The sequence below is a fragment of the Callorhinus ursinus genome, unplaced genomic scaffold (genome assembly GCF_003265705.2).
Source record: "Callorhinus ursinus isolate GAN/ISIS: 27379988/994484 unplaced genomic scaffold, GSC_fseal_2.0 scaffold4, whole genome shotgun sequence".
NCBI classification, from domain to species: Eukaryota; Metazoa; Chordata; class Mammalia; order Carnivora; family Otariidae; genus Callorhinus; species Callorhinus ursinus.
Genome location: NW_027397066.1, coordinates 32,870,475 through 32,889,318, shown reverse-complemented (window position 1 = coordinate 32,889,318; position 18,844 = coordinate 32,870,475). Strand labels below are relative to the sequence as shown.

At 37.0% G+C, this 18,844-nt stretch overlaps 1 protein-coding gene and 1 pseudogene across 3 annotated transcripts in view; both read left to right on the top strand.

The window, feature by feature from the left end:
- The window catches only part of PDS5A (PDS5 cohesin associated factor A), a 136,578-nt gene that overhangs the window by 22,840 nt on the left and 94,894 nt on the right, over positions 1–18,844 (top strand). The gene's annotated exons all lie outside the window — the stretch shown is intronic.
- LOC112835601 (large ribosomal subunit protein uL4 pseudogene) lies at positions 1,502–12,948 on the top strand (annotated as a pseudogene).

The following is an 18,844-nucleotide window of genomic DNA, read 5'->3' as shown; positions in this document are numbered from 1 at the left end:
ACTTCCTTCTTCCATGACCCATTCTGTGTCTTTCACCCTCACCCGGTACCTCCAGCTGGTATGGTTTTATTTTTCACTTGGTAGATTGTCCTTAAACTTCATTCTCAGGGGGTCTGACTGAAACCCTTAGGGATTCTGACTTTATTAGGACACTGTAGTTTCCTATGAATTTTTACTATTGCATGCAGAAATACTAAGAAGTGCCTTAGCTATTGAGGGTATGGTACCACTGCACAACAGGATGAAGGCAGAAATTGAAGGTTAACATATAAAAACATTGATAGGCAATTAGCTGTTACTGCAACATCTTAGTACATTATTTTACAATTGTATTGGAATTTTTAAGAACCACAGCTGGTTGATTATTCACACCACTAGTTTGACAACACTGTCTAATCCATCTGCTGAATTCCAAACCTATTTTCCCTGCTCCAGTTGCATAGTAAGCAACTAGTTTTCCATAGTAACTTGGCATCGGTCATACCAGTCATAGTAACGATCTTTACTTGTTGTTTCAGTGGTTTGAATAGCTCAAATGGGCAGGTGGCAGTCTCAGCTTTAGTTTAGTGTAACCATTCTGTCCTATAATAGAAGCATTCTTCTCATGGAAACCAAAATCTCTTAACTAGCAGACCAAAAGTTTTAGGGATGGAAGCAAAAATTCTTTTGAGTATAGGGTATTAGATGTAATAGAGGAGGCACTCTGATTTCTACCCTTCAATTTCTAGGCCCATGTACTATAGGAGAAGTAGCATAAATTATTGGTCACAAATTTAGAGCATATGTCACATCTTATAAAATAGAACATCACCTTTTCAGGCATTGCCCTCTCAAATGCTATTAGTGATGGGACAGATAGAAGACCAGTCAATTCCATGGATATGAGTCCGTTGTCAAAAAAAGATGACCAATTAGTTATGATCTGATGATTTTTTAACACGTAGAAATTTTTATTTTATACTTGTTGAAACAGGTCATATAGATAACTTAGACAAAAATTTTTTTCATATTTTTACATACACGTAAAGGAAAATGAAATAAATTGGCTCTCATTCCGAAAATCTTCACATTCAGAGTTTGGCCCTTCTAAACCTTACCTTTGACTAGATACTGACATTTATGTTTTTCCATATTGTGTTGTTTTCATCAAAAGTATTAGTAATGCAGAATATCTTTTCAAAGTGGTTCGTTTTTGTTTCTGAGATGTTCTTCCAAGCTATTAACACTTAATGCTGTAAGATTTGGTGCTAGTGTTTTGTGATACTATCAGGCATTATAAGCATAAAGTTTTCAAACTGAAGTTTGTATGAGTGCAGGCAACAGTTCTTTTACAATTACTTCTGGCTGTCACTTTTTATAAGACCACTGATTTTAAGACATGTTAAAAAGTGGGTCTTAGAATTGATAAAATATGTTAATTTTTGTTTATCACAGACCAGTGTATGCCAGACGCTAGGCTGGGAACTAACTTCATGTTCATTATCTCTAAATATCACAGTCTTTCAGGGTTGTATTCTTGTTTTTGTCTTATAGGCACAGAAGGGTAATTTATTGAGGTCACACATCCATTAGGAGGCAGAATGGAATTCACACCTGTGGCCTGAATAAATCCAAAATTTAATTTGTGTTCCCTCTCCGCTCTAAGGAAGGATCTGTTTCAGAGATTAAGGTAGAATGGATGTATATGCTCATCAGTCACTAGCTTTGCTGGCCTGGTGGACTCAGCCAAGAAAAATCACTCTGGATTGGAGATTGAAAGTCAAGAATTACCAAATCCAGGATGGGGGTGTGTGTAGTATTGTTAGAGCATGATTGAAATGGTACATTTGGGTGTGGGCCAACAGGGAGATAAGTAAGGGGGTGGGAGGGTTGGTTACAGAGTATGACTGAAGATTTAGAGTTCAGATTAAAGGCAGATGGTAGATTTAATGAGACTAAAAAATGGAGGAGTTGGGAGGCAGAATAAAATTTTTAAAGATTTTATTTACTTGAGACAAAGCACAAGCAAGGGAAGCTGCAGAGGGAAAGGGAGAAGCAGCCTCCCTGCTGAACAGGTAGCCCAATGCGGGCTCAGTCCCAGGACCCTGGGATCATGACCTGAGCCGAAGGCAGCCGCCCAACCAACTGAGCCACCAGGCGCCCCCAGGATATTTTGTTTTAAAAAGGAAATTTTACAGTTAAGGATACTGGAAGTAAAAGTTTCTTTTTTTTTTTTTTTTTAAGATTTTATTTATTTATTTGACAGAGAGAGACACACAGTGAGAGAAGGAACACAAGCAGGGGGGTGGGAGAGGGAGAAGCAGGCTTCCCGCAGAGCAGGGAGCCCAATGCAGGGCCCGATCCCAGGACCCCGGGATCATGACCCGAGTCAAGGGCAGACGCTTAACGACCGAGCCACCCAGGCGCCCCTGGAAGTAAAAGTTTCTAATGGAGGGGTTACAGGTATGGATGGATCAAGCAGCATAAAGATGAAAAACATTGATGAGAGATGCTTTTAGTAATTATGCTGAGACAACAGGTGTGTACTAGGGCTGTCTGAGGCAAATTGGGGTATATGGTCCCTTTATGAATAGGGAACTATAATGCCAGGATCTTAACTGGATCTTTGATCTAGAGTGAATTGTAAATTTAAACTTAGTCTGGGAGTTCTCAACTGAGAATCTGAAGATTTATGTCTAAATCCTGGATACTCTACTTACCAGTAAGTGACCAATATAAAATCTTTTCTCTGAAGTTAACTTTTTCTTCTCTTGAAAATAGGTAATTTAGTCTCTTTCTCTCTGCCCCCCATTTATAGTAAAGGGTTATATAGTACACACACTACAGTCTAATGTGTTATCCCCCCCACTTTAATTTTTGATATTACAATACTGTCTGATAATGCCCTAGGCCTTTTTCACTTTATAGCAGGAAAGCACTCTGCCTTGCAGGAGATTGTCCTGTTTTTGAGTCTTCATGGTCTCCCATAGTTTCTCTCCGTGACTCTTGCCCATTCCCTCCTCTCCCATTTGTTTAGAACTTGTTAGGGGAAGGGTAATATTTGGTTTAGATGTCAATGTCCAGTGGTTATATAGGAAAAGCCATGATTAGTGTATTTGGCTTACATGGTCTAGGGCAATTATTCCCTTTTAGTTAACTCTCTTTTCCAATGTTGGAAGGTGGCTTATGAATCATAGTTTTGTCAGTTGAGCCTTTTTCATTGCCTTAAAGGAACTAAATATTTATTGTTTAAAAGAATATTTTTGTAGAAAAATAGAATTTTAGGAGATCTCTCCAGTTCATTTTTATCCATTTGTATTTTCTTTTTTTAAACAGCTTTATTGAGATTTAATTCACATACAAGTCACCCATTTAAAGTTTTAGTATATTCACAGATATGTGGAACCATCACCATAGTCAATTTTAGAGCAATTTCATCACCTCAGAAAGAAACCTTGTGTCCTTTAGCTTTCATTTCCATATGCCCCTCCAGCCCTAAGCAATCACTAATTTACTTTCTGTCTCTGTACATTTCCCTTGTCCAAATGTTTCATATAATTGGAATCATATAACATGTAGTTTCTCAAAACTGGTTTCTTTAACTTAGCATAATGTTTTCAGGGTTCCCCGATTTTGTAGCATTAGTGCTTCATTCCTTTTTATGGCCAAATAATATTCCATTGTATGGATGTATCAAATCTTGTTTATCCATTCATCAGTTGATGGCCATTTGGAGTAATTCCACCCTTTGGCTATTAGGAATAATGCTATAAACATCTGTGTACAGATTGTTGTGTGGACGCACATTTTTACTTTTTTTGATTTTAAAAGTAGAGTTTTGGGTCATACGGCAACTCTTTAGTCATTTTGAGGAAATTCAAACTTTTCCAAAGTGTGTATACCGTATTTTCACCAGTATATGAAGTTTCCAGTTTCTCCACCTCCTTTTCAACACTTGTAATTATCTGACTTTTTTATTCTACCTAATTTTGTAGATATGAAGTGGTATCTCAGTGCAGGGCTTGAACTTAGAATCTTGAGACGAGACCTGAGCTGACATCAAGAGTTGGACACTTAACCAGCTGAGCCACCCAAACGCCCCTCATTGTGGTTTTGATTTTCATTTTCCTGATAACTAATTATAAGTCTTTTCATGTGCTTATTAGCCATCTGTGTATCTTCTTTGAAGAGATATCTATTCAGGTCCTATGCCCATTTTTAAATTGGGTTATTTGTCTTTTTATTATTGAATTGTAAGAGTTCTTTAATATGTATTCTGGATATAGGCTCCTAATCAGGTATATGATTTGCAGAAATTTTCTCCTGTTCTGTGGGTTGTCTTTTCACTTTCTTGATGGCGTCCTTGGTGTACAAATATGTCATCTTGATGAAGTCCACAGTTTATCTTTTTTTTTTCTTTTGTCACTTACACTTTTGGTATTATATCTAAAAGCCACTGCCCAAACTGAGGTCACAAAGATTTATGCCTGTTTTTTTGTAAAGAGTTTTATAGTGTTAACTCTTATATGTAGGTCTTTGATTTGTTTCAAAGTGTTCAAGAAATTGAAATTGGTCAAAAATTGTCTATTTTTTTACATTGTGTGAGGGTCCATGTTCATCCTTTTGCAAGTGAATGTTCAGTTGTCCCAGCACCATTTATTGAAAAAACTGTTCTTTCCCTAGCATCATTTATTGAAAATGCTATTCTTTCCCCTTTGGATGGCTTTGGTACGCATGTTGAAAATAAGTTGATCATTGATGTGTGGGTCTATTTCTGAACCTTTAATTCTGTTCCCATTGATTTGTATGTCTATCCTTGTGGCAGTACCACACTGCCTCCCCCCCCCAGTTTTATTGAGATAAAATTGATACACAACACCGTATATATTTGAGGTATACCGCATAATAACTAGACTTACGTGTATTGTGAAATGATTACTACAATAAGTTTGATTAATGTCCATCTTGCGTAGATTTAAAAATGTTTTCTGGGGAGAGGGGGCACCGGGGTGGCGCAGTTGGTTGGGCGTCCAATTCTTGGTTTCAGCTCTGGTCATGATCTTTTGGGGTCATGGGATTGAGCCCCACGTGGGAGTCTGCTTGTGACTCTCTCCTCTTCTTCTCTTCCCTGAGTGCACACGATCTCTCTCTCTCTCTCTCTCAAATCTTTTAAAAAATGGTTTTTTCCCTTATAATGAGAACTTTATATACTACCATGATTACTGTTGCTTTATAGTAAGTTTTGAAATCAGGAAGTGTGAATCCTCCTACTTAGTTCTTCAGCATTGTTTTAGCTATTCCATATGAATTTTACATCAGTGTGTCAATTTTCAAAGAAATCAGCTTGAATTCTGATGAGCAATTTCATTGAATGTGTATACCATTTGGGGACTATTGCCATCTTAACAGTGCTAAGTTTTCCCATCCATGAACATGGGATGTTTCTCCATTTGTTTAGATCTTTGATTACTTTCAACAATATTTTGTAGTTTTGAGAGTGTAAGTTTTACACTTCCTATGTTAAATTCTAAATGTAATTTATCGTTTTGATACTACTGTAAGTGGAATTGTTTTCTTAATTTTATTTTCAGATTGTTTATTCCAAGTATTTAGAAATTTGATTGATTTTTGTATACTGGATCTTTTTTTTTTTAAAGATTTTATTTATTTATTTGACAGAAAGAGACACAGAGAGGGAACACAAGCAGGGGGAGTGGGAGAGGGAGAAGCAGGCTTCCCACTGAGCAGGGAACCGAATGTGGGGCTCCATCCCAGGACCCTGGGATCATGAGCTGAGCCGAAGGCAGACGCTTAATGACTGAGCCACCCAGGCTCCCCATATACTGGATCTTTTGTATGCAGGATCTTGGATCCTGCAGCTTTGCTAAACTTAACTTATTTTAATTGGTTTTAATGAATTCCTTTGGCATTTTTGTATATAAGATCATGTAATCTGTGAATAAAGATAACTGTACTTCTTTTCTAATCTGGATGCTTTTATGTCTTTATCTTGCTTGTGTGTCCTGGTTAGAACTTTCAGTATAATGTTAAATAGAAGTGGTAAAAGGAGACATTTTTGCCTTGTTCCTAATCTTAGTGGGAAAATATCCAGTTTTCCACCATTAAGAATGATGTTGGCTGTGGATTTTTTATAAATGCCCTTTATCATGTTGAGGAATTTCCCTTCTACTCCTAGTTTCTTGAGTATTTTTATCATCAAAGGGTGTTGGAATTTTGTGAAATGCTTTTCTGCATCTACTAAGATGATCATGTGATTTTTGTTTTTTATTCTGTTGATATGATGCATTACATTAATTGATTTTTTTTTAAGATTTTATTTATTTATTTGATAGAGAGAGAGACAGCGAGAGAGGGAACACAAGCAGGGGGAGTGGGAGAGGGAGAAGCAGGCTTCCCGCCAAGCAGGGAGCCCGATGCAGGGCTTGATCCCAGGACCCTGGGATCATGACCTGAGCCGAAGGCAGACGCTTAACGACTGAGCCACTCAGGCGCCCTGACGTTAATTGATTTTCAAGTGATATATCAACCTTGTATTCCTGGCATAAATCCCACTTGATCATAATGTGTAATTCTTTTTATGTTGCTGAATTTTGTTTGCTGGTATTTTGTTGAAGATTTTTGCATCCATATTTTTTAAGAGATTGGTCTATAGTTTTCTTGTGATATCTTTGTCTAGTTTTGGAATTAGGTTAATATTGACCTCATAAAATGAGTTGGAAGTGTTTCATCTTTTATTTTTTGGTAGAGTTTGAGGAAAATTAGTATTATTTAAATGTTCAGTAGAATTTAGCAGTAAAGCCATATGGGCCTGGGCTTTTCTTTGTGTGTATTTTTGATTGCTAATTCAATCTCTTCATTTGTTATAGATTTATTCAGATTTTCTATTTTTTCTTGAGGTGTTTGTGTTATTCTGGGAATTTATGCCTTTCATCTAAGTTGCCTAATTTATTAGCATACAGTTCTTCATAGTATTCCTTTATAATCCTTTTTATTTCGGTATGGTCAATTGTAATATCCCCTCTTTCTTTTTTTTTTCTCTTTTTTTTTTTTTTTTTTTCTTTTTTTTTTTTTTTTTTAAGATTTTATTCATTCATTCATGAGAGACAGAGAGAGAGAGGCAGAGGGAGAAGCAGGCTTCCAAGGAGCAGGGAGCCCGATGCGGAGCTCTATCCCAGGACCCTGGGATCACGACCCGAGCCGAAGGCAGACGCCCAACCATCTGAGCCACCCAGGCGCCCCTCCCCTCTTTCATTTTTAATTCCAGTCACTTGAGTCTTCTCTCTTTTTTCTTGGTCTGTCTAGCTAAAGGTTTGTCCATTTGGTTGATCTTTTCAAAGAACCAGCTTTTGATTTTCCCTTTCTGTAGCAATCATCAAGTTCTTTTGGGCAGAAGTATTTTCTGGCAACTGATATAGGAAGCCTTTGCCCAGTTCAGCTTCCCTGCCACTGTCTACCCTTTCCCACCTTTCCCTTTTCATCTTGCCCTTAGCAAGAATTTCCCTGTACTTACTATTGCTTATCCCCTGGCTGTCACTGTGTGTACCATAATTAATTCCATCTGTTTTTTCCCCACATATATATACTTGTCTGCTTAAACCTCGTTTTTCTTCTCCTTTCCAAATTTTAATCCACTTAACCTTAAGATAAGCCAGCTACTTTTCACTGCATTTTTTTTTTAAGATTTTTTTTGGTCAGAGAGAGAGCGGGAGTGAGCGCGCACACAAGCAGGGGGAGCGGCAGGCAGAGGGAGAAGCAGATTCCCTGTTGAGTGTGGAGCCCAGTGCGGGACTTGATCCCAGGACTCTGGGATCATGACCTGAGTCCAAGGCAGACATTTAACCAACTGAGCCACCCAGGCGTCTCCTCATTGCGTTTTTGAATAGAAAGATGTTGAATAATGATTGATCATTTTAAGAGAAGGGCAAATAATCCACCTTTAGGAAGAGGAAAGCTAGAAAACTTGAAGTTAAATTAATATATTACTGATATCCATTAAGCTGCCATCTCCTCCCATCTAAATTCTCTACTATAGTCTTCACCTAGCTACATTGTGAGAAAAATAGGCTTTTTGAGTTGGCTTGGGACCATAACCACATAGTATTTATAGCATTATAACTATAGTTTCTATAGTATACTCTGTGTGTAGGTATTTTATTTCTTTGTAGTCATTTTGGACAACCACTTGTCCTACTGTACTATACTATACTATGTATAATGTATAGGTTGAGTGGTAAGAAGGACATGAGAGTGATAAGCCACACTGCCTGCATTTGAATTTTTATACTCTTGAGCAAGTTACTTAGCCTCAGTTTCCTCATCTGTTAAATGAGGATGTCAATAATAATGCCCTCCCATAAGTAATCATTGTATTAGAGGAATTAATAGTACATTTAAATTACTTGAAATATGCCCGCACATAGCAAAAACTCAATAAATGGTAGCTATTAGTACTATTATAGATACTTTACCTACAAAAATAAGCTTTCATTGAGAATTTTTTCTATTATATGAGGGTCAAACTGTAGAATAATTAATTGGTTTGTATAATGTTGCCTTCACTCATTTTATCCTTCAACCTCACTACCACAAGAACGTCTAAGATATGTTAAAACAAAAGTCAAAACCTCTTAAGCCTCAGTACAGGTGTGAACCTCTCAGGCTTCAAGGTTATTCATATTTTAGGACCTTATAAATTTCCCTTGAAGTTAAAATAGCTTCTGTGATGACTGTCTCTGTTACAGTCAGTATCCAGGTTATTTTTAGTTTCCTGTTAGTACTGCATTACCTTAAAAGTGGAAATAAATGTAGTAAAACATTTCCTCTAGTTAAGAAACTTCTCAGGAGTCATTAAAAGTGTAGTTTTATAGTATATACGTATTAAATGGCTTGGGACTAATAGAATGGGCCATTAGAATAAATTTGGGTTTGGAGTTCCGGAAGAGGGTAGTGGTATGTGTAGCATCTAACTTTTCTATACCACTCAATTTAGGTATGAAATAATAACATCTCGTTAAAGAATACGAACATCAACTAAATATATTAGTAACAAAACAAATTGTATCATCAAGTAATCTCTGCTGGCTTGTTAGTAAAACAGCTTATTGAGTTTTTCCCCGGAGAACAACTTAATTTGTTGAAATTGAATGAAATAGCTATATTGATGCTTTGTTGTTGTTTGTTGTGGGGTTTTTTTCCCTCTTGCCCAGGTGCAGGGTTTCTTTCTTTTCTTCTTTTTTAATTAGAAATTATTCAACTTAAACTAAAAAAATAAACACTTCACCCATTTCTCCCACGCCTCACCCCCCACCCCCCCACCTCTGGCAACCACCAGTTTGTGTTCTCTGAGCCTGTGAGCTTGATATTTTGTTTTTGTTTTGTTTTGTTTTTTTAAGATCCCACATATAAGAGAGATAATACGGTATTTGTCTTTCTCTGGCTTATTTTACTTAGCATAACACCACCGAGGTTCATCCATGTTGTTGAAAATGGCAAGATTTCATTCCTTTTTATAGCTGAATAATATTCTGGTGTGAGAGAGAATGTGTGTGTGTTTAAAAAACACAATTTCTTTATCCATTCTTCTATGGACATTTAAGTTGTTTCCATATCCTGGGTGTTGTAAATAATGCTGCAGTGAACATGAAGTTGTAGATATCTTTTATTTTTTTTTATTTTTATTTTTTAGATATCTTTTAAAGTTAGTGTTTTTGTTTTCTTCAGATAAATATCCAGAAGTGGAATTGCTGAATCATATGGTAGTCCCATTTTTAATGTTTTGTTTTGTCTTAATATTAGCACTTAGTCTTAAAATGTATATTGATTGCATAGTTATTGACAAGAATTTCAGAGATTTACATTCTCAGACATGGTCCACCACTTAAGTCTAGAGCATGTCAAAAAGTGTATTAGTACATTTCAGTCCTTCAGGATATAGGCAGTTCTATCTTACTTTACAAGACCAGTGTAGAATATGTAAAACATGGCACCTAGACCTCAGAGATCAAAATTTTGAGGATACATGATTTTTACCTTAATAAGTACAGCAAGGTGACACCATAATATAATTGCTTTGTAATTGGTACTCTGTTTTCAGTTCAAAGGGGTCCGTGATCCATTCATACTATGGTGGTCAAATGGGCTTCAAGAAGAGGAAGTAGAGGGGCATCTGGGTGGCTCTGTGGGTTAAGCATCCAACTCTTGTTTTTGGCTCAGGTCATGCATGATCTAAGAGTCATGAGATTGAGCCCCGTATGGGGCTCCATGCTGGACGTAGAGCTTTCTTAAGATTCTCTGCCTCTCCTCCTCCCACTTGTGTGCATGCTTTCTCTCCTCTCCAAAACTAAAAGCAGAAGTAGAATTTGGACAGAAACTTTAAGTTAATTAATATTTTAATCAAGAGTGTATTTGGGGGCTGCCTGGGTGGCTGAGTCAGTTAAGCGTCTGCATTTGGGCCAGGTCATGATCCCAGGGTCCTGGGATTGAGTCATGCATCATGCTCCTTGCTCAACGGGGAGCCTGCTTCTCCCTCTCCTGCTCCCCCTGCTTTTGCACTCTCTGTCTCTCTCTCTCTCTCTCTCAAATACATAAAATCTTAAAGGAAAAAAGTATTTTGAGTGAGGAGTATAGTTAGGGGTAGAAACAGTTCTAGGGCATATTCATATATTTCTTCAGTAAGTGTTGCGCTCTCTATGAGCTCTTTCTTTTTTCTGCGCAAAGCCTTAAAGATGCTTAGGATGGGACACCTGGATGGCTCTGTCGGTTAAGCATCCATCTCTTGGTTTCAGCTCAGGTCATGATCTCATGGTGGTGAGATCAAGCCCAGGTCAGGCTTTGCACTTAGTGTGGAGTCTACTTCAGATTCTTTCCCCCTCTCTGCTCCACCCAAGTGCTTGCATGCGTGCATGCTCTCTCTTTCTCTCTCAAATAAATAAATAAAGTTAAAAATAAAAAGATGCTTGGGATGTTTTTGGAAGATAATGAATATAGTTTGACTAGAGTGTAGATTGAAATCAATATAACATTTTATATTTACAAATTTATACATGTGTATATATACACATATATATTCATACATGGATATATACATAAAATTAAGATAAGAGTATAAATTATGCTTTAAACGTCAGAAGATATTGGTCAGTGGGAACCATTATTTGAATTGTGGTAACATTAAAATAGATGTTTTAAGAACAACTTAAAGCATTGAGTTTGATTTTGAGAATTAAAGTAAAATGAGGTATGGTGTAAGAAGAGTAGAAGAAGGAATGTTAGTTGTATAAACTTTATCTTCAACCACCAAAGGAAGATCAGGAACTCACTTTTGAGTATTAAGGTAACTCACTTTTGAGATACACAGTCAGGGGTCTTAAGATTACTGTTTCTTGAAAGACATTTAAAATCTAGGTGCAATGAAAAGACATGATGTTATAAATTTGGTCAGTATGTCACTTGAACTTTGAGCATTAGGCTTAAAAGTTGCTCTAATCTGTTTAACTCCCAAATTAGAATGTGTATTAGATAGACTTCATTTTTGTAGTTCTAATGGTTTATGCATTAACTATGCTTCTGCCTCACCTGCTTCTCTCCGGTTTCACCCCAAATGTATATTAGATAGAAGGATTTATGTTACGGGCCCTCTCCTCTCCCTGCGATGGCATGTGCTCGTCCATTGATACCTTTGTACTCCGAAAAGGGGGAATCATCTGGCAAAAATGTTACTTTGCCTGCTGTGTTCAAGGCTTCCATTCGATCTGATATCGTGAACTTTGTTCACACCAACTTGCGAAAAACAACAGACAGCCATATGCTGTCAGTGAATTAGCATGTCATCAAACCAGTGCTGGGTCTTGGGGAACTGGCAGAGCTGTGGCTTGAATTCCCAGAGTTCTAGGCGGAGGGATTCACACACCATTCTGGCCAGGGTGCTTTTGGAAATATATGTCGTGGGGGCCGCGTGTTTGCACCAACCAAAACCTGGCGCCATTGGCATCGCAGACTGAACACAACACAGAAGCGATATGCCATCTGCTCTGCCCTGGCTGCCTCAGCCTTACCAGGACTGGTCATGGCTAAAGGTCATCGTATTGAGGAAGTTCCTGATCTTCCTTTGGTGGTTGAAGATAAAGTTGAAGGCTACAAGAAGACCAAGGAGGCTGTTTTGCTACTTAAGAAACTTAAAGACTGGAATGAGATCAAAAAGTTCTATGCTTCTCCACAAATGAGAGCTGGCAAGGGCAAAATGAGAAACCGTCGTATCCAGCGCAAGAGACTTCTACAGTGAGGACAGCGGTATCATCAAGGCCTTCAGAAACATCCCTAGAATTACTTTACTTAATGTAAGCAAACTGAACAGTTTGAAACTTGCTCCTGGTGGGCATGTGGGACGTTTCTGCATTTGGACTGGAAGTGCTTTCCGCAAGTTGGACGATCTGTATGTCACTTGGCGTAAGGCTGCCCCCCTCAAGAGTAACTACAACCTTTCCATGCATAAGATGCTTAATACAGACCTTAGCAGAATCTTGAAAAGTCCAGAGATCCAAAGAGCCCTCCGAGCACCACGCAAGAAGATTCATCGCAGAATCCTGAAGGAGAATCCACTGAAGAACCTGAGAATCATGTTGAAGCTAAACCCATATGCAAAGACCATGCGCTGGAATACCATTCTTCACCAGGCCAAGAATCACAGACTCCGAAATGGATAAGGCAGCAGCAGCCTTAGAAGCCAAATCAGGTGAGAAAGGGGTTCCAGGCAAGAAGCCTGTGGTAGGGAAGAAAGGAAAGAGGGCTGTTGGTGTAAAGAAGCAGAAGAAACCTGTGGTGGGGAAAAAGGCTGCAGCTACCAAGAAACCAGCAGCTGACAAAAAGCCTGCAGAAAAGAAACCCACTGCGGAGAAGCCTGCTGCCTAAAAACTTAGGTTTATTCTATAAAAGTCAAATCATTTTGGACAGCTAATTTTAAATAAAGACCTGATCAAAGCCAGTGGAGAAAAGAAAAAAAAAGAAGGATTTATGTTACAAGTAATTATATCAAAGTGGAAAGGAGTACATGCTGGCAAACAGCTCAGTACTCACTCTAATCTAGCAGTCCATGTATACACTTAGTGAGCCACCATTTTGATATAAAAATCATAAGTTTTATTTAACTCCCAAGCTCACATGTTTTCACCCCAGAAAGGTGGGTGTTTTTGTTGTTGTTTAAAAATTTAGTGTACGTATAGAGGTTGTCTGAACTAATGGTTTCATTCATAATTCAACAAATAGAATGCTGTGTATCAGTACAGTTTTATAGATTCTGGACCACACAAATGAATACATTTTTATTGCCTTTGCAGAATTTAAAAGTTTTAGTGCAGAAAAGACAGAAAATAATAAGTAAAATGAAAAAAAAAAGGTTGTAAACTTAAAGCCCTGACATATGACAGTTAAAATGGTGTTCAGGAAAGTATTAGATTACTAATCCTGAGGTGCAGGTTTTATTTTTTAGTCCTAGAACTGCCATTAACTCATTACATTTTTTTAGTTAATATCTCTAGGTCTCCATTTCTTCCTCTATACCTCTTCCTCTCCCCTTTTGCCACTTCTTCCTCTCATTTTTAATGGAGTTGAAATTTTTGAAGTCCTTTTATTATCTAAAAGGTGATTGGATTAGTTGCTTTAAAGGAAATCTGAGATTCTTATGGTACATGTAATATTATTTTTAAAGCTTTGTCACTTTTTATTAAATCATTCAAACAAAACCAAAAATGGACAAAATAGGATAATAAATTCCCGAAGCAAACCTCTCGAGCATTATATCATTTCATTATTATTTCAAAATGTATTCCTAAAAAATAGAATATTTTTCAAAATCACATGATGGTTAGCACACTTAAAAATTTATTATTACTGTAATTAAAAATAGCTATTAACTGTTTTACTAAAAGCATATACATATGTTATGGTGTGTCTTTTATGTATGAAATATAGCTTACAAAAATACATAAACTATGTAGTTTAATAAGTAACTATAAAGTGAACATGTGAATAAAGAAATAGAGTGTCGGGGTGCCTGGTTGGCTCAGTCAGTTAAGTGTCCCATTCTTGCTGTCAGCTCAGGTCTTGATCTTAGAGTCATGAGTTCAAGTTCTGCGTTGGGCTCGATGCTGGGCGTGGAGGCTACTTAAAAAAAGAGGGAGGGAGCGAGGAAGAGAGAGAGAGAGAATATCAACACACCCAAACTTCTATAAGCAGTGTAATCAATGCAGTCTTCTTAGTTTGCTTATAATGTCATTGTCTATGTATGCATCTCTAAAAATATAGTTTGTTTTTTTCTAGTTTTAGTTTTTGAATTTTATATGAATGGAATCACATCATATTATTCCTTGTGATATACATCTTATTCAGTATTATGTTTGAGCTTCATGTTATATCTGTTTTTCAGTTATTTTTATTGCTGAATAGTACTCTATTGTACTACTTATCCAATCTTCTGTTGACATTTGATTTCTAGTTTTTTTTGGCATTTACGAACAACATTGCTGTGAATATACTTGTATACATATTCTGTGTATAGGTACAACCTGCTTTAGGGCATAGACATACACATAGGTGAAATTGTTGAGTCATTGGGTATGCATATCTTCTACTTCACGGAAAAGACCAAAGTAGTTGTAACAATTTACATTTCAATTAACAGCGAATGAGAACTCTCATTTTCTTTGTTGGACTTTTAAAAGGTTGATTTAATTTTTAGCAGTGAGGAAACTTAAAAAGATCCTTTACTTTACTCTTTCCCCAAGGTAGTGACTTTAAAAAACCAGCCGTAGGGGGCACCTGGGTGGCTCAGTCGTTAAGCGTCTGCCTTTGGCTCAGGTCATGATCACAGGGTCCTAGGATCGAGTCCCGCATCGGGCTCCCTGCTCTGTGGGAAGCCTGCTTCTCCCTCTCCCACTCCCCCTGCTTGTGTTCCTTCTCTTGCTGTGTCTCTGTCAAATAAACAAAATCTTTAAAAAATAACAAAATTAAATAAATAATAAAAATCAGCTATAGGGGCACCTGGGTGGCCCACTTGGTTAAGTGTTTGCCAGGGTTCTGGGAAGGAGCCCCACACTGGGCTCCCTGCTCAGCGGGGAGCCTTCTCCTTCTTCTTCTGCCACTCCCCCTGCTTGTGCTTGCTTCTCTCCCTCCCTCTCTCTCTGTCAAATAAATAAAATCTTAAAAAAAAAAAAGCTGTATTGACTTCATAATTGAGAAATACAATAGGTTGCACATATTAAACATGCAGTACTATATAATAATGTATCTACTCTTTGTTACCAGTTCTTAGCACAGAGATTCAGAAACCCTTGGAATTTCCTGAGTCCGAGGAGTGTCTTTGTTATGGTAATTGGGCAACTCTTGGCCTGCCCCTAGACTCTTAGAGGGTCATCAGAAAGTCCAAGCACGGGGTTAGAGAGTTGGAACTTTGCCACCTGACCTGGGAGAGGTGGGAGGCTAGAGATTGAGTTCAGTCATATGATAATTAATCCTATATTAAAACCCCAATAAACCTGGATACCAAGGCTCAGAGTTCACGGGTTGGTGAACACATTGGTGTCCTGGGAGGGTGTTGTGTTCCACCAGAAGAGGGCATGAAAGCTCTTTGTCCCCCTCTTTCATCCCCAAGTGTTTTTTCCATTTGGCTTTCCTGAGTTGCATCCTTTATAGTAAAGTTGTAATTATAAGTATCATGCTTTAGGTGAGTTCTGTGAGTTGTTCTGGCAAATTATTGAACCTGAGGGTGTTGTAGGAAGTCCCAAAGATATAGCTGGTTTGTCAGAAATATGGGTGGCCTCCAGGGCTTGTAGGTGGCATCTGAAGGGGGGGGCAGTGTTGAGAAGAATTTTGTCCTCTAACTTGTAGGGTTTGTGCTAATTCCTGGTAGTTACTGTCATAATTGAATTGAAATGTAGTACACCTAGTTGGTGTCAGAGAATTGCTCTCAGGAGGTAAGTTTCACAAATTTTAACATACATGTATACAGCCTTGAAACTGTCATCACAATCAAGATAATGAACATACATGTCACCCCCAAATGTTTCCCCCAGTCCTTTTTAATCCACTCTGCTCCCCATTTGTGTCTGGCTTTTTTGGCTTAGCACATTTTTGAGATTTATTTATGGTGTTGCCTAAATGACGTTCTTTTTATTGTTATTAGTAGTTTTTTATGTGTATACCACAATGGATTTATTCATTTACCTGTCAATAGATAGTTATTACAATTTAGGGCGTTCTGAATAAAGCTTTTATGAACCTTGTGTTTGTGTGAACATTTGTTTTCATAAATACTTAAAGGTGGAATTTTTGGCTTGGATTTTAGGTGTATCTTTAACTTTATGAAAAATGGCCAGTTTTCCAAAGTGGTTATACCATTTTATATTCCTACCACCAGTGTATACTTTTTTTTTTTGTAAAGTGTCTGTTCATATCTTTCTCCTATTTTTATACTGTGTTAGAAGACTCATACACCTACCTGATTTCAAAACTTAATGTGAAGCTACAGTAATCAAAACTATGTGGTATTATTAAAATGATAGATAAATAGAGCAATGGAACATAATAGAGAGTCCAAAAATAGACCTACACATTACCGTCAGTTTTATTTTCAACAAAGATGCCAAGACAATTAATGGAGAAAGAATAGTCTTTTTATACAAATGGTGTCTGAACACCTTTACCTGAAACTCGCAACACATACAGAAATTAACTCAGAATAAATTGTAGACATATAATTTGCATTTTCTTTTTCTGGTTGAATTTTAGAAATTCTTTATATGTACAAGACTGGTTCTTTGTTCGTTATGCCTGTCACACATACCTGCTTTCATTTGGTAGCATGTCTTTTAAAAACTTTTTAGTGATGTCTTTCAATAAATAACACTTTAATTTTAGTTTTATAGAATCAATTTTTAGGACTTTTTGTGTCTTAAGAAATCCTACTTAATGATAAATACATTCTTTTTTTTAAGATTTTATTTATTTAGAGAGAGAGAGTGCATGCACGCAGGGAGAGGGGTAGAGGGAGAAGGAGAGAATCTCAAACAGACTCCTCACTGAGCATGGAGCCAGATGCAGGGCTTGATCCCACGACCCTGAGATTATGATCTGAGCTGAAATTAAGAGTCGGTAACTTAACCAACTGAGCAACCCAGGTGCCCCCGTTCTCCTTTTTTTTTTTTTTTTTTTAAGTTTCTTAGATTTCCCTCCCCAATTTCAATTTTTATTCCACTGGGAATTAATTTTTTTTTTTTTTTGGTAGATTCTAAAGTTGTCTGTCTTGGGGTGCCTGGGTGGCTCAGTCAGTTCACCGTCTGCCTTCAGTTCAGGTCACGATCCCAGGGTCCTGGGAATGAGCCCCACGCATCAGGCTCCTTGCTCATCAGGGGACCTACTTCTTCTTCCTCTGCTTACTGCTCCCCCCTGTTCGTGCTCTCTCTCCTGTCAAATAAATAAGATAGAAAGATGGTAGATAGATAGATAGATAGATAGAGGTCTGTCTTTACCATTACTTTCTGGAAGTGGAAAATTTTAATGATATTTTCTGTGGAATGTTGAGGACCGTGTGTTATTAAATTTTTACTATTTTAAAGATTATGTAAATTTTAATGATACTCCATTTACTGGATATTTTCTTCATAGTTTTTTTAAACCTGTTTAAAGACTCATATTTCTCTATAAGTACAAAAAAGAGGGAAAACAACTTTTCAGAATAATTTATTTACCTGAAAAGATGGCTGTATTGACATTTTTCCTTTAAAATATTTCCAACAATTTGTAAATTGTTGATTTGAGGACCACATAGAGCATGTAGACATGTTTTGCTTTTCCTTTGCAATAGTATGAACTTTTTGGAGCTGCTTAAATTCTCAAATCAGATGATTTCACTTAAAATTTTGTTGTGTCCTGATCACCGGGATGATTTTGCAATATTTTGCTGCATTGTCACCTGGCAGTAACTAACTAAAGCTTAGCTCTATCTTTAATTGGGGCATGTGTTCTCCATTTCTCCCCAGTACTTTGTTTCCATGTCACTCCCCTCCAGTTGTGACCCTGCTATAGATGCATGTTTAGGATTATATTTACTTAAAAATTCTAAATAAATTTCTAGCAAACAAATATATTTACTGATTATCTAGAACTGAGTAAGTTTTATGCCAGAATGGTAGGAATATGTATCATGGGTCATAATGTTCGTGTGTGTGTGTGTGTGTGTGTGTGTGTATAAAACACTCATATGTATATGTATATGTAATCAGTAGATGTTAAAGAGGCATTTTGTGAATTCTAATGTTTTTTTTAAAAAAAGTGCATGCCCATCCACTTTATGTCAGTCACTGTTCTAATCATTGAGGATACAGATGTTAACAAATTATTTTCCTTAGAAAACTTCGGTGAAAGAAACCTGTAATTCAATTTATTATTTTAAGGTTTTAATTCATGTCATTATATTCCCAAATCTGTAACATCTGTGTATCAAGCCAGTGATGCCATGGTAAATATGTTCTATTAAAATCAGAAACTTTTTTTCCAGAAACTTTTTTTTAAGACAAGTTTGGTGAAACTTTCATTTCAACTATTAATATATGTATGTTTGTCTTGTATTTTGTGATAAATGCATTCATTTTTAATTTTAGTTTTTTAGTTTGATAGGATTTCAGACTTTGAAAAGCTGCAAGAATAGTAAAAAGAGTCTCCTGTGTTCTCCAGATGTTACCTTTTTCTACTTTTACTCCTCTTTTCCTCTCTGCCTACTCCCATGTCCTATGTGAGCAAAAGGCCATTTATAACAAAAATACAGTATTCTAAGATTCCATTCTTGATGTTTGTA